Genomic DNA, 15,510 nt, shown 5'->3' with positions numbered 1-15,510 from the left:
TATTTTAAATCGTGTGTCGTATATATAATAAAAGAGGCGCAGTTTTTCTCCTACAAAAAATAAAAAAAATACATCAGCCCTTAATTCAAGATGGCTACTCGAGCTCAGCACATTTACAAAGATCATTTCATGTTTAAAGATACTAAAATGCCGTTTATTCATTCTAAACTGTCCAAGCTTTCTTCCTTTACTCATTTGAATTATTAAAAAAAATATCCTTGGATCGATCGTCAAAACTTATTAGATTCAAATATGAATTAATCTCGGACGTACGTCTATGAAATAGTAACGTTATAACTGAAAAATGAACCCCGACAATAAAAGTAATAAAAATATTTACTTTTGGGGCTTGTTTATAGATATATTTCTAAACGAACGGACAAAACCCGTTCGTTTATGGTGTGTAAAAAACAACGTGCACGAACAAACTGAAAGAAAACTAACGTTGTTTTTTAAGTATTTTGTTAAATCTTATTTTAGTACTTCTGCAGTTTACGACCTGTGCTACCTAACAATTCAATAACAAAGACATCGTAAAAAATTGAATTGAAGGACATTGTCGTGATTGTACTTGCCTCTAAATTCAAGAATTTTCACTTTTAAAACATTTGTTCCTATTAATATCATCAATTACAAACTTCACTTTCGGATTAAAGACAGACATAAAAAAAGGAAATGTATACTTTCCATCTGGGCGGGTGTTAATTTTTCAATTATAGCGTTTTACTAAGTTAAATCTGAAACTTAAGAAATCGATGGTATTAAGGCTCTCTTGAAGTTGAAGGAAACTAAAATATGAAGAAGAAAGTTAAACATAAGTCGTATTACACCGGTAAAAAGAAACTTAAGTAGCCGTCTTGCAGTTTAATAAAACTAAACTATGAAGAAAATGGGACATAATACATGTACACCGGTAGAAAGAATGTGACTTAATTAATTAATGAAATTGGCGTCATTTTATAAATACAATTAAATATTGAAAATTACATAATTAGAAAACAGATTATTTTAATTAGATAATTTTATTAAATAGAGGAATTTTTTAAAGAATGATTTTAAGCAGTTTAGATCTTTTTATTGAACCACTTCCGTGAAATTTTATAAAAAAATGACAAACAAATAAAGTAGAAATGATAATGAAACGATATTGAAATTGACAATAGTAGAAAACAGATTTTTCTGTTACAAAAAATAAAGATAATTAGAAATATTAACGAAATGATATTGAAATTTACAATAGTAAACAATTGAGTTTGGGGGCCGAAAAAATTTTTTATATAAAAAATCTGGAAAAAATCTATATAGTGTACGTACGTGTCACTACATGAAGATGCCATATTCCAAAAATCACATAAATCGATCGAGTAGTTACTTTTTATTTAAGAAAATCAAATATAAGCACATGTTCTAGCGAAGATTTGCTACACGCTATCTTTTCCGAACTTACAACACTAACGACACCTGGCGTAAATATGGGATCCACAAGGGCAGTCAATCGACTTTCAAAAAAATTTTTTTGTTCATAAATGTCGAAAACACTCGTAAAATTTGATTTTCTTTTAATATATATATATATATATATATATATATATATATATATATATATATATATATATATATATATATATATACTTGATTGGTTTATCTTGCATATTTTTATCTAATTTTTTCATGTACGCTTATTAAAGTCTGGTTTCAAACGAAAAAAACCCAGTGGTTTCGACATTATCTTCATTAAATGAAGTCAAATTATTTATTAAGTCAATTTTTGATTTTGTATTTGTATTATAAAAATGTGTTTGATTTAAATTTATATCCAATGAGTCTTTTAAGAATAGATGATGTTCCCTTCATGGCTCCTATTTGTATTTAGTAAAAGATTGGTCTACCAAGGATTGCTTCTAAGTACTTCTGAAGATAATTTTTGTTGTTATGTTTTCTCATTTTTGTTATCTATTCTCGTTTAGATCTATAAAGGTCGAACTTGTTCCATATTACAATATCTTGCATGATGGCCTTGTCCTTTATGTATTATTGTTACAGCTTGGTATTCGAGGGATTGCTTCTAAGTACTTCTGAAGATTAATTTTATTAATCAAGATGCTCGAATATTTTGTTATATTTTCTCGTTCAGCTCTATTAAGGTCAAAATCATTTGGGACTGTAACATGTAATTTAGGGTTCAGGAAGAGAACTTTTAGCAGATCAAACAATAACTAAAAATATAAAAAAGACCACACATTTCATAGAAGAGTTTCTAGCCTACGCGTTATCATGTTTGTAACTAATATTTATATACTTTAAGCAAAAGCACATTACATCTACAAAAAGATTTGATACAGTCCAGTCGCAAAAATTATGTCTGATTCATAACATTGTTTGTGTGAATATTATAAATGTAGACAGGTGACCAATTAATTATTAATAAATAAACAATTCATTACATCCTCATATTGTATTATAGTCTCAACTTTAGCTCTATTATAAAATATTTAAGAATAGTTTCATCAATCATTAATCGTTTCCAGTTTATTTTAAGTAATACCGTTTTGAAGTTCTCATATAAATAAATCCGAATTCTCAGAAAATACTTAGAAAGAATATAGCATTTTCTAATTGTGTCTTTTTCATATGTATCAGTAAACTTGATTTATGAAGATAAGAATATTTACATATTGTGAAAGAATATTGATTTTCCCTTTTTTTTTATTTTACTTTAAGTTCTAATGGATCCAGGGGTCCCTCCCAGAGCTAACACTTAGTTCCATTATGATGTAAACGTATCCGAGGGATTTTTAGGAACACATGTTGTTCCCTTGATGGCTACTATTTGTATATTTTTACAGCTGGGTCTTTCAGCGATTGCTTCTTAGTATTTCTGAAGATAGTTTTTATTAATCCAGATGCTCCTATATTTTATCTTTTCTCATTTACCTCTATTAAGGTGAAAATTATTTATGGCTGTAGCATCAATAATGATCGCAGTTCTTTCGGACTTGTTCCATATTAAAATATCTGGCATGATGACATTGTCTTTTATGCATATGCCGCAAGTATGTCTTTATAATATAATAACTTTTTATTTTCATGTTATCAGCATTGCTTCATGTTTCCAAATATTGCTTTTCTCTGGTATGAATTCTCATATGAGACAGTAAATTTGACTTTACAGAACAACAATATCCACAAACTTCACAAGAATAGGGTTTTCTCTAGTGCGAGTTCTCATATGTATCACTAACCATGATTTTCGACCACAATAATATCCACAACCTTCACATTAATGTGGCTTTGCAACATTGTTATTTCTCATATGTTTCACTAACGATGATTTCACAGAACAAGTGTATTCACACATTTCACATGAATATGGCTTTTCTCCAGTGTGAGTTCTCATATGTTGCACTAACGATGATTTCACAGAACAAGAATATCCACAAACTTCACATGAATGTGGCTTTCCCCCAGTGTGAGTTCTCATATGTTTCACTAATAGGGATTTATCAGAACAAGAATATTCACAAAATTCACATGAATGTGGTTTTGCCCCGGTGTGAGTTCTCATATGTTACACTAATGATGATTTTACAGAACAAGAATATACACAAACTTCACATGAATATGGCTTTTCTCCAGTGTGAGTTCTCATGTGTACTACTAACCTTGATTTATCAGAACATGAACATCCACAAACTTCACATGTATGTGGATTTTCTCCAGTGTGAGTTCTCATATGTCTCATTAAATTTGATTTTATAAGAAAAGAGCATCCACAAATTTCACATGAATGTAGCTTTTCCCCAGTATGAGTTCTCATATGTTTCACTAATAATGATTTATCAGAACAAGTATATCCACAAACTTCACAGGAATATGGCTTTTCTCCAGTGTGAGTTCTCATATGTCTCACTAATGATGCTTTAACAGAACAAGAATATGCACAAACTTCACAAGAATATGGCTTTTCCCCAGTGTGCGTTCTCATATGTATCACGAACTTTGATTTATATGAAAAAGAATATCCACAAACTTCACAGGAACATTGCCTTTCCCCAGTGTGAGTACTCATTTCTTACTAGCAATTGCGTTTTAAAACAAGAATGCGGTTTTACACTATTTAAAACTCTAATATGTTTACCTAATTTTTCAAAACTCTCTTTAAAATTGTTATACCTTTTACACTTAACATTGCCGTCAATTTTTATTTCAATTTTAATTATTAGTCTTTTCCCAGGTGTGAGTTTGCATATGTATCACTTTGATCTTTCAGAACACGAATATCACACACATCAAATAAATGTGGCTTTTCCACAGTGTGAATTCTCATTAACGATGATGTGTAAGAACAAGAATATCAACCCACTTTACAAGAATGTTCTTTCAGACGTGTGTAAGTTCTCATATTTAACTAACGATAATTTTGTAGAAAAAAAAATATTTATACATTTTACACAAAACATTGCTATTCTCTTTTTATTCCAAATTTACAAATCAGTTTGTTTAAGCTGGGGATTTATCATGCTACATGATGCCAAACGTTAGAATAATAATTTTTTTAATGCTTAGATCTTTTTAAGTGCATTTTTTCTTCAGTGTGTGATTATATATATCTAAGTAAAATATATTTGGAAGAAAAAGAATATTCACACATTTCACAAAATATGTTTTTATAATAAAATCACACAATACAAAAAATGTGACTTTTGCCAGTTTGATTTCTCATTCGTCAAAACTTTTGATTCGACATTTATTAGTTTTGTATGTATTTGAAAATTAATCAGATATTTTTTCATTAAAAACGTGTTAAATTTTCACAACTAATATTACCTTCTAGATGTGTTAAGTTTTCACAAATATTTCATAACATTTTGAAACAGAGGATCTTCACACATTTCACAAAATGTGTTTCTATAATAAAATCACACTATTAATTAAAATGTGACTTTTCCAAGTTTGATTTCTCATAAATCAAAACATTTGATTCAATCTCTTATTTTTTATTTATTTGAGAATTAAACAGATATTTCATCCAAACTAATATTACCTTCAAGATGTGTTAAGTTTTCACAACTATTTCATAACATTTGTAGATAGTAGTGGCCAGGATAAGAAATTTTCCCACCGATGTCACTTTAGTCTTCCAAATAATGTAATTCTCTTCATCGAATAATGTTAAAAGAAAATCATATTCCATTAAAATTCAATCATAGGGTTCAATCAGGAACATCTGCAAAAAAGTAAAATTCAATATTTTTAGTATTTGCTCTGATGTATTAGTATTGTTTGTTGTTGTTAATTGTGTTGGATTTAAGTCACACCCCAAGATTAATTTCATCCAGAATATCATAGGAGTTACGTTAAAAATAACTATTTTTCAACTTTACACAGAACCACTCGATACAGGTGTTGCTTAAAATATAATCTAGTTTAAAATGTATTCAAAGTTTTTATGATTTGAATAAAAATGCTCTATTATCAAACAATTTTGTTAATATGTGTTTGTTTAGTATCCAAAACTTTTATTTGGTTGAAAATCCTACACTAACATTCTATATATTTTAATTTTTTACTTTTATTTTTTTGTTTTTTCTCATATATTTGTCAATCCTTTGATTCAATCAAGCTTTGATTTGAGAAACTGTTTACCTTCTAATTTATCTGAATATAAAAATTATTTGTAACTATATACTTTTAACTTATAAGGGTGTAAATGTGTCAACTGTCTTTAAATAAAGACACTAACCAATTTTTAATTTAATAATTATTTCCTTATGTACTAGTGACACCAAGAGTTCAGTAAAAATATTTTTTGCATTTTTAAGATAAATTAAACTAATATAATTTTGAAAGATTAATTATTTTGAATTTTGAATCTTACAAAACTATGTTTAATTGATATTATTTTCTTTAATTTATACCTGCATATCTGCTTGTGTTTGCTATTTAAAATGGAGTGAATTTTGATACGCTGAACCTTACAGAAGTTTGCAAAGGCAAACGAGCGAGTTTTTGGATCGTCTAGGTATATTTTCTGGCAGTACTCAAATTTCTTGGGGGACATACTTGACCAGAGTGCAGTGATTATGGGGAAAATACTTACCAAACAGAAAAGAAAAGAGGCAGCGCAATATATATATATATATATATATATATATATATATATATATATATATATATATATATATCAGGTAGAAAGATATCCAAAAATTAAGAATAATTTGACTCCAAAGGTCGCTGATAGTGCTCAATCAAAGACAGCAAATTATTATTTTTTTATGTAAATACATTGATGTTATTGTCATAATTATCATGAACCTTACTTCTCTGAAACCCTTTAATTTTTTTTTAATTTTTTAATCTTCATGCCTGATGAGATCAATTAGTATCGAAACAGTCTGCACATCATAGCAAGATATTACATATTTACATATATATATATATATATGTGTGTGGGTGTGTGTGTAGGTGTAGTATTGTACATTGTAGCAAGCTATTATTGTATTTCCATAAAGCATAATATATATGTGTAGTAGTAGTATTAGTGTCATATTAAAGAAGCTACTGTTGATTTAATATCACGGGTCTTCCTACGTGTGTGGTAATAACAGTTTTGATTAAAGTTTAAAAGTAAAGAATCAAGTATAATAGATTAATTCTGCTTTAACCAGAAACAAAGACATACAATGGAAGTAGCTGCTATTTTTCCCTCTAAAAAATGAGTACTACTCTCACTACCATGCGACACCGGGAGGTGTTCTGTATTAGGGTCATATATGGGGCTCGCCCTAATTTTCTGGCTTATAAACTTATACACATACTATAATCTGTCCTTTTATTTATCCAACACAATAATGATTTCTCCTCTTCACATTGCACAAAATCTCGTTAGCTGACAACTAAATGTTCATTCATTCTGGAGTGAATGAAACCTCATTCAAAAAAGAACGCTCGAGATTAAAACAAATATGATCCCCTGAATAGTCTATGTTATCATTTCAGATTAAATACCCCAATTACAAACTTTGAAAACTCGAGAAAAAATAAATTAACAATATTTTTATTAGTAGTAGAAAAGGTGGACGTCCCTTGTTATTATTATAGTATGAACGAATTACTATTTTCTTACCTTTCTTACTAAAATGTTTAGTTATCCTTATTACTAAAATACCATTGCCAATTCTTTTATTGTTATTATTTTTTACTTTATAAAAATACTGTAGTAGTAGTAGTATTATATGTAGTAGTAATATTAGTGAATTCACTACATATATTATCGAGTTATGAAAGACAAACAAGTAACTTGGTGGAACAATAAAATTGTCGCCATAGAAAAGCCGACATGACTCCATTTTCATTTGATGATAACCGGTTAAAATATAAACATTCCTTTTGAAGCAACCTGTGTCATATTAAAGAAGCTACTGTTGATTTAATATCACGGGTCTTCCTACTTGTGTTGTAATAATAGTTTTGATTAAAGTTTAAAAGTAAAAAAATCAAGTATAATAGATTAATTCTGTTTTAAACAGAAACAAAGACATACAATGGAAGTCGCTGTTATTTTTCCCTAATTTTCTGGCTTATAAACTTATACACATACTATATTTCCTTTTATTTATCCAACACAATAATGATTTCCCCTCTTCATATTTCACAAAATCTCGTTAGCTGACAACTAAATATTCATTCATTCTGGAGTGAATGAAACCTCATTCAAAAAAGAACGCTCGAGATTAAAACAAATATGATCCCCTGAATAGTCTATGTTATCATTTCAAATTAAATACCCCAATTACCAACTTTGGAAACTCGAGAAAAATAAACTAACAAGATGTTTATTATTATTATTAGTAAGAACAAATTACTATTTCCTTACCTTTCTCATTAAACTGTTTCATTATACTTATTACTAAAATACCATTGTCCATTCTTTCATTTTTTCCCACACACCTTTTTTCCCCTAATTTTTCCCCTATATATATATATATATATATATATATATATATATATATCATATATATATATCATATATATATATATCATATATATATGTCTATCATATATATATATATATATATATATATATATATATATATATATATATAACAATAATATATATAAATCATATATATATATATATATATATATATATTGGTTCGCAAAAATATACAAATACATTTATACAAATACATTTATATATATACATATACATATATATATATATATATATATATATATATATATATATATATATATATATATATATATATATAAAGTCCTAGCGACTACATATAGTTCAAAACATAACACTTATTTTTCGAGGACACTCGTTTCAAGAACATTTTCACATATATTGGACAGGGTTATCTCCCTTAAACTCCAATGAAACTATTGATGCCCTTTACCACTAGAGGGCGTAACAGTCTTTTACGGTGCATTTGTAAATAAAGCGAGAGTTGAAACGGCCATTTTGTTTTGGCACGTGCTATCAGTTCATTCATCTCTAATGTTAATTTTGTCTTGTGCGTTTTTCATTCATCTGCAGTGTTAATGTTGATACACTTTAGTATATGCTAATTATTATTTTCTTAAAATTCATCAGTTTTACTTAAATAAAAACATTTTGTACAAAAATCTAAATGTTAGATTAAAAAGAAATATAGGATTTGTATTATTAAGTTGTCAAAAAGCAAATATATAACCTATATAGCTTGAAAAATATATTTTTACAAGATTTTTTTTTTAAATAAGAAAACCATACTTTTTTTTTATTCACGTATGTTATAAAGCATGGCGAAATCAATATTTTGTTTAATTGATTGCAATAAAAATATGAACTTATATCAATGTTTCAGATTATATTAAAAGTTATCGGATTTAATTTATAAAATTAATATATAAATATATATATATATATAAATATATATATGTATATATAATTATTTATATTAATATATAAAAAAACATAATAATAACAATAATAATAATAATAATAATAATAATAATAATAATAATAATAATAATTTACCTATCATTCCAGGAATTCGATACGGAAAAAAAGTCGGATGAATTCTTTTTTTCTTTTGTGTTCAAAACAGAAAATTTGTTTTATTTGTTAGGATTTCTTTAGTAAATTGATACAACTTTTGTTTTGTGTGTCCAATTCATTAAGAAATAAAATATATGAAAATATAAAAGAATCAAAATTAAAAGATGAAAAACAATTTAAACGTGAAATTATTTAAAGAGAAAATCAACTTTAAAGAACAATGCATTAAGGTTGGCACCGCCAAAAATGGCCGCAAAATCAAGTTGTTGTTGTTTTTTAAAACTAAATTACATTTATTAAAATCCATTATTTCTGAGTAACTTTTTTTTCCAGAAAGATAAAACCCTGAATTTTATCATATAGTAAACAGAATAATGTAAAACTTTTTCTACTATTTTTAATTAAATTTTAAATGTTAAATTTTCCCAAAAAGTTAACAATTGACATTTTTTGTCTTGCACAAAAAACGTACTTAAATATTAAAAAAAAAGGTTTTTGAAATACTTAATTTATTTATTTATTTATTGTCTAACAAAGATTAGGATGATTTTCTAAGAGAATATGCAAAAATATTATAATATAAGTAGCGTAATTTCAAATAATTCAACTTATTCATATAGGTAACCAGATATTTCGCGTCGATGTAGAGTCTAGATCGACTCTGTTTACGTTTGCGTTTGATAAGAAGAAAACTATGAAAGACCAAACAGGCCAAAAAATCTTATTTTTCAGTGACGAAAATTTCAATGTATTATTAAGCTGAGGCTGGCCAGTACCAGATGTGTGACCATTTGTATGAGTTTGGTTTTTAATGTGTATGTGTGTGGGGGCGCCAGGCTCCCCAAAATGGGGGGGGCAATTTAAAGCAGAATAAAAAAAATTATTTCAGCGCGTTTGGTCCACCGTAGTCGAAAGGCGGCAAACGTTTTCAAACGGGATCGAAAAAAATGATGCTATTTTTAACACAAAGGGCACAATATTTATCGAATTTTTTTTGTATCGATTATTCAAAGCATGCCCTGTTTAATAATGGTCATGCATTATTCGGCTCGCTAAAACAAAATTGTTAATTTATTTATCAAAAATTTTAAAATGGCTTTTTTCGTATAAATATTAAAAAATTTTTTTTTTGTTTTGCTTAACTTAAATTAATTATTTTACTTAACATATTCACCGAATTTCACACTTCAAAACTCAAAAGCGGGATAATTAAACACAATCGAATTCTGATATTCAGACGTCAAAATAAGGTATGCAAACAATTTTTTTTTAAATCTATAATTCTGTCCCTTACAACAACATAATATGTTTTGTTCAGTTTCAGATGATTATTTTAAGCATATTTGTTCCCACTTCAAAACAAGGGGGGGTTGTAAGCAAAAATATATACATATATATATATAAATATCGTTTATGAAAAATAAGTACACTGTTATAAAGTTCATTCTTCTCCTAATAATCGCTGAAAATTTTGTATTGATCGGATAATTACCTGATTTTTGGTAGATTTTTAAAAAGACGGTCCGTCAAAAAGTACTGACCTGCCCCCCCCCCCCAGTTTTGGCGGTGCCTAAATTAAGGTCATTAAAGAACAATTAATTAAGGTCATCTTAAAACGGTGTAATCATTATTTCGTTCGTCGTGTAAAAAAATGCCCGTTCATTAGTTAAAAATGTGCAATTGTTTTCATAAATTATATCGATGCTTAAAGATAAAATAATTGTAACATTAATACGATTAAAACAATCGACGTTTTTATAAAGCATCGTCACACTCGAACCGGAAGTTACTATTGCTATTGAAGCCATAAACGTTTTAATAAAATGAAGTTAAAATTGGTAATGCGGCATATTCTCTTATTATATTGGCGAATTATAGAGCAAGTCATATCTAGAACGAAACATTCATAACTTTAAAAACAACTTCGGTACTTCTACAATTTATCGTTGAAAATGGAGACGCCATTTCTTCGCGCACCTGTCGTTAAAATACGAGAGAGAATAATATTTTAAACTATGACCGAAGCATGAAATAAATTATAAAAACATTACACTTATTATTACTTTTTTGCAAAAGTTAAGTACATTTATTGTATTGATTCATTGTCTTAAGACTTTAACTTAATACTTAACTTGGAAATAATTCCGAAAACTTATCATTTTCTTGCCGGAAAAATGTAAATGCGATTTTTGTCATAATGAATTTTTACATGAAATCTTTTTTCAGATTTGAGATAAAATTATTCCATGTATTCTTTTTTTTTATTTCTCATACTATTTTCTTTGAGAAAATAACTTTAAACTATAATCTTTCAAATACAATAAAAATGTACTCCAAATTTAAAAAAAAAACTAATATGATTAACCGACGTTAAAAACCTTACCCCCTACCGAAGCAAAATCAGCCAGTCATTGTATGATTGATTGCTAGGTACGGGCAAAAGTGGGCGGGCAAAAATAGGGGAACCTAGTTTTGAAAGACGATTTATCATAATTTTTTGTAGGTTTGCGACTAATTTTTGATTGTGTTTGAAAGACCAGAGACTAAAGTTAAATTCCTAAAAGAAAAAAATATATTTGTACATACATACACACATCTATGACTGTTCCTTTACAGTTGAGAGTGACCACAAATATTTGTATACGTGAAAAAAAAGTTATGAAAAATGTTTTCACGGCGAGCTTAAAGTCAGATTCTTTGGTGCTATCTTTTATGAGGATGGGATACACCCAGATCCCCCAAAACTGGAGGAAATAAAATCACTCGTGATCCCAACTAATGTTACCGATCTGCAGAAGGTACTAGAGATCATTACCTACATGACACCTTTAATTCCGAGGCTTTCAGACCTCACAGGAGCCCTTAAAAAAGATGCTGACTACCAATGGAGCAATAGCCACCAGAGGTCACTGCAGGAAATAAAGGACATAATATGCAAGAAGATGCTACTCCGATACTATGACCCATCAAAGAAATCTACCATATAAGTTGATGCATCTTCCAGAGGGTTGGGAACCGCACTAATACAAGAATGCAAACCTATAGCTTTTGCCTCAAAATCACTGAAACCGAATAGCGCTATGCCAATATCGGGCGCGAACTCCTGGCTGTCGTATTTGGCTGTAAAAGCTTTCGAACATACATCTACGGCTGTTCCTTTAAAGTTGACAGTGACCACAAACTCTTGGGAATGATCTGCCTCCAGAACCTTACAGCAGCACCTCCTCGAGTTTATCGGTTAATCCTGAGACTCCAGGAATATGACATGATCATAAAATATCGACCGGGTAACAGAATGCTACGAGCTGATGGATTATTTAGGCTAGCCAACGAAAGGAACAAGGAGGTCATAGACCTAGACATCAAAGTGTCCCTGAAAGTCTCATAAGCGATAATGGCTCACATTTTAACTCCCAGCAGTTCAAAGTACCCATTCATCCGCAGTCTCAGGGTGTTCTCTAGCGAGGAGGTCATTAGGTTTCTCAAGCAAATATTTGCTCAGCAGGGTGTCCCTAAAAGGCTTACAAGCCATAAATGGCTCACAGTTTAGCTCCTAGCAGTTCAAAGGATTTGCTAAAGCCTAGGACTTTGAGCATATTACCAGCTCTCCCAGATACCCCCAATATAACGGCATGGCAGACCGCTGCATTAAGACTGTCAAAGCAGTCATGAAGAAAGTCATGTTGAGCAATCGGGATATAAACTTGTGTCCTTGTGTCTGCGATCAACACCGATGGATCATACTTATGTAGCAGAAACAAATGGAACTTTTTTCTTTCATGAATCAATGCCTCTTCCCTGTCCTATTTGGCCACATATTGACTAATTAGGGGCACAGCGCATTGATCCTTTCTATCCCCTAAGGAAATTGGCCAGCATCCGGTTTGAAGAATAACAACTTGTTCTTACGGAGTGACACACCAAACGACCGTTAAACAAGCCTGCACTGAATCACGTTCCTACATTGTAGAGATGTCATCAGGAGAGATTCGTCGCAGAAACCGCAGCCATCTCAAGAAGGTTGCCCACACATCCAATATGACACAATCAATTATACATAATACAACCTCGCGTCAAAATAAAATCACACCATCCAATGTACCAGGCTAACATCCTGCAGAAACTCCCAATACGCATGCAAGCATCTGCACGCCATCTGCCGAAACACATAGTCTTGCAGTCTTGCACATATCACACAGTCCAGTACAAACAAACCATTCGTAACAATCACAAGATCGGGTCGTGTCATGACCATCCCCCGAACAAAAGATACGATGTGTTCACATGTAAAAACTCATCCAGCAACCTCTGGTTAAACAAACAATTCTCTTGTGAAAGAGGGGTGTCAACATATGGATTATCTTTCCTTGTTTATAATTCGGGCTGTACGAGTTACTCCCCTTAGAAAATTAAGATGTCTTCCGTGAGCTAACAAGCTTCGTTTTGCCTCGTTAATATTACAAATTCATACTAATAATATTACAAAAAAGGTACAACAGAGATCATTTAAAATTATGTTACGCCGAAAGTTTCACATTCTTGCGAGCAAGGAAATTATTAAAATCTTGCATATGAAAATTATGCGAAATCTGTAATTTAAAAAAAATGTAAAAATATTTTTGCTATTATAATTTTTTTGTGTGTGAAAATATTGAATAAACAATGCTTAATTCAATGGTCATATCGGTAGTTTGAGAAATTCATTTTCTTTGAGTTACATCGAATTCATTAATACAGACTTTAGGTTTTTTTTTTCGTAATATTCTTGTAAAAATTATTTTATTTATTTTATTGTTACAAATTATGATGCTTTCCTTATATAAAAAAGCAAAAAAACTGAAATTTAAATTAAATAATTAGTTCATTATATTCGGCAATGATTATTTGATAAAAACTGAAAATTTTATTAGAATTAGTTAATTTCCTGATTTTTGGTGAATTTTTAAGTAAAGTGAGGGGTAAAAATGTGCATACATCTTGAGCATCCGCATTCATTTTGCCCGTACCTATTAATTGCTTATTACGATTTCTGATTTTAATGAGGGGTCAAAATGATAATATGTAACTGTTACCTCCCCTGAGAGAACTCACTAATCAACAGACTTTTAGTTATATAACCCCTTCTGTTCGGGTTTACTAAAAATAAAAATGGAGTACAAATCACGACTCCTTGACAATCTCAAGTGTCTTATTTTTTTCTTCTTAACAGTGAAAGAATAATTCATGGTGGCAGCGGTGGTTCCCTTTGTTTCTACCCTTCTGAACTAAAACAAAACAGATGGGATATATAAACTATGTACGGGTGACATGTCAAAACACAACTCACTTTACTTAAAAAATACCTACAACTCCAACTCTATTCGCACCTACTGAAAACCTGCCCATATATATCTATTCACCTAATTACGCATGACTCAATACTTGCTGTCTTATCCATGCTATATTGCACTTACATCTTAACCCTCCTATCATCTACAATAGCTCGGGCACAACTCGTAGCTCAATTCTTAATACTTACTCATACTGTAACACTATACTAGACCTAAGCTAACATTAATAAAATAAAAAAAAAGGGTACGACTAAAATCACATTATCTCCTCCCTAACAAGCCCTCTTACAAACATAGACGCTTACACTGCATGAACTTCACCCACCCCCTTTATCCATTAACAAGTAAATAGCATGTCCCTAAATCACTTTGAGGAGTGTAACTAATCAGTAGATATAATCCCCCACAAACTAACCCAGTAACACTAACAACGCGGGGTCGCAGAAATACCTGGATTAGAACCTAGGCGCGGAGAAAACCCTCTCAGGGCTGACGGACCCAGTAGGTCTTCCCAGATCATCCGTCTAGGAGAAGGAAAACTCTGAAACTAAACCAAAGGGGAGAGAGGCCTCTTCAGTCTTGGATGACAACCTTCCTAGAGCTGGTGACTCAAACAAATTCACCGGTTTGCAAACCTAAATTGCTTAAGGAGTAGATAGGCTCTGTCTATCGCCCGGCTTCCATACTCCTTCTTTGCCTATTAGTCAAGCGCAGAGACACTATCTCAGTGATTCGACAGAAACACCCAGCGGTAGATCTTTTCCTGGCTAGGGCAATGAACGCCGTTCTTCCCCATTCCCAGCATGCCCCACCCCTAAAACTGAACATTTGGGAGTGCTTGAGTATAAGATATGCCTGAGCGGTTAGATTGGGTTGACCTTCTTCTAAAGGGTTGAGGGTACCGGATTGACAGTTCCTGGCTGCTGTTCCCGACTGGTAGTACATGGGTCCTAACTCTTTGGTAGCGCTTAGAGCGGCTGCTCCATCAACAGTTGAATAATATCGGGTTGTTTGCAGTGCCATGACGCGCATGGAAAGGGACCCTGCACTCATCCCCGGTGGGCTTTCCTGAGGCCACAATCCTAATTGGAGAAAGGTCAGCTGATGGTCTACTTGTGATGCATGTCTGAA

Source organism: Euprymna scolopes, chromosome 46, assembly GCF_053919585.1.
Source record: "Euprymna scolopes isolate OS-2025 chromosome 46, ASM5391958v1, whole genome shotgun sequence".
Classification (NCBI taxonomy): Eukaryota; Metazoa; Mollusca; class Cephalopoda; order Sepiida; family Sepiolidae; genus Euprymna; species Euprymna scolopes.
Note: the sequence above shows the minus strand (reverse complement) of the source record.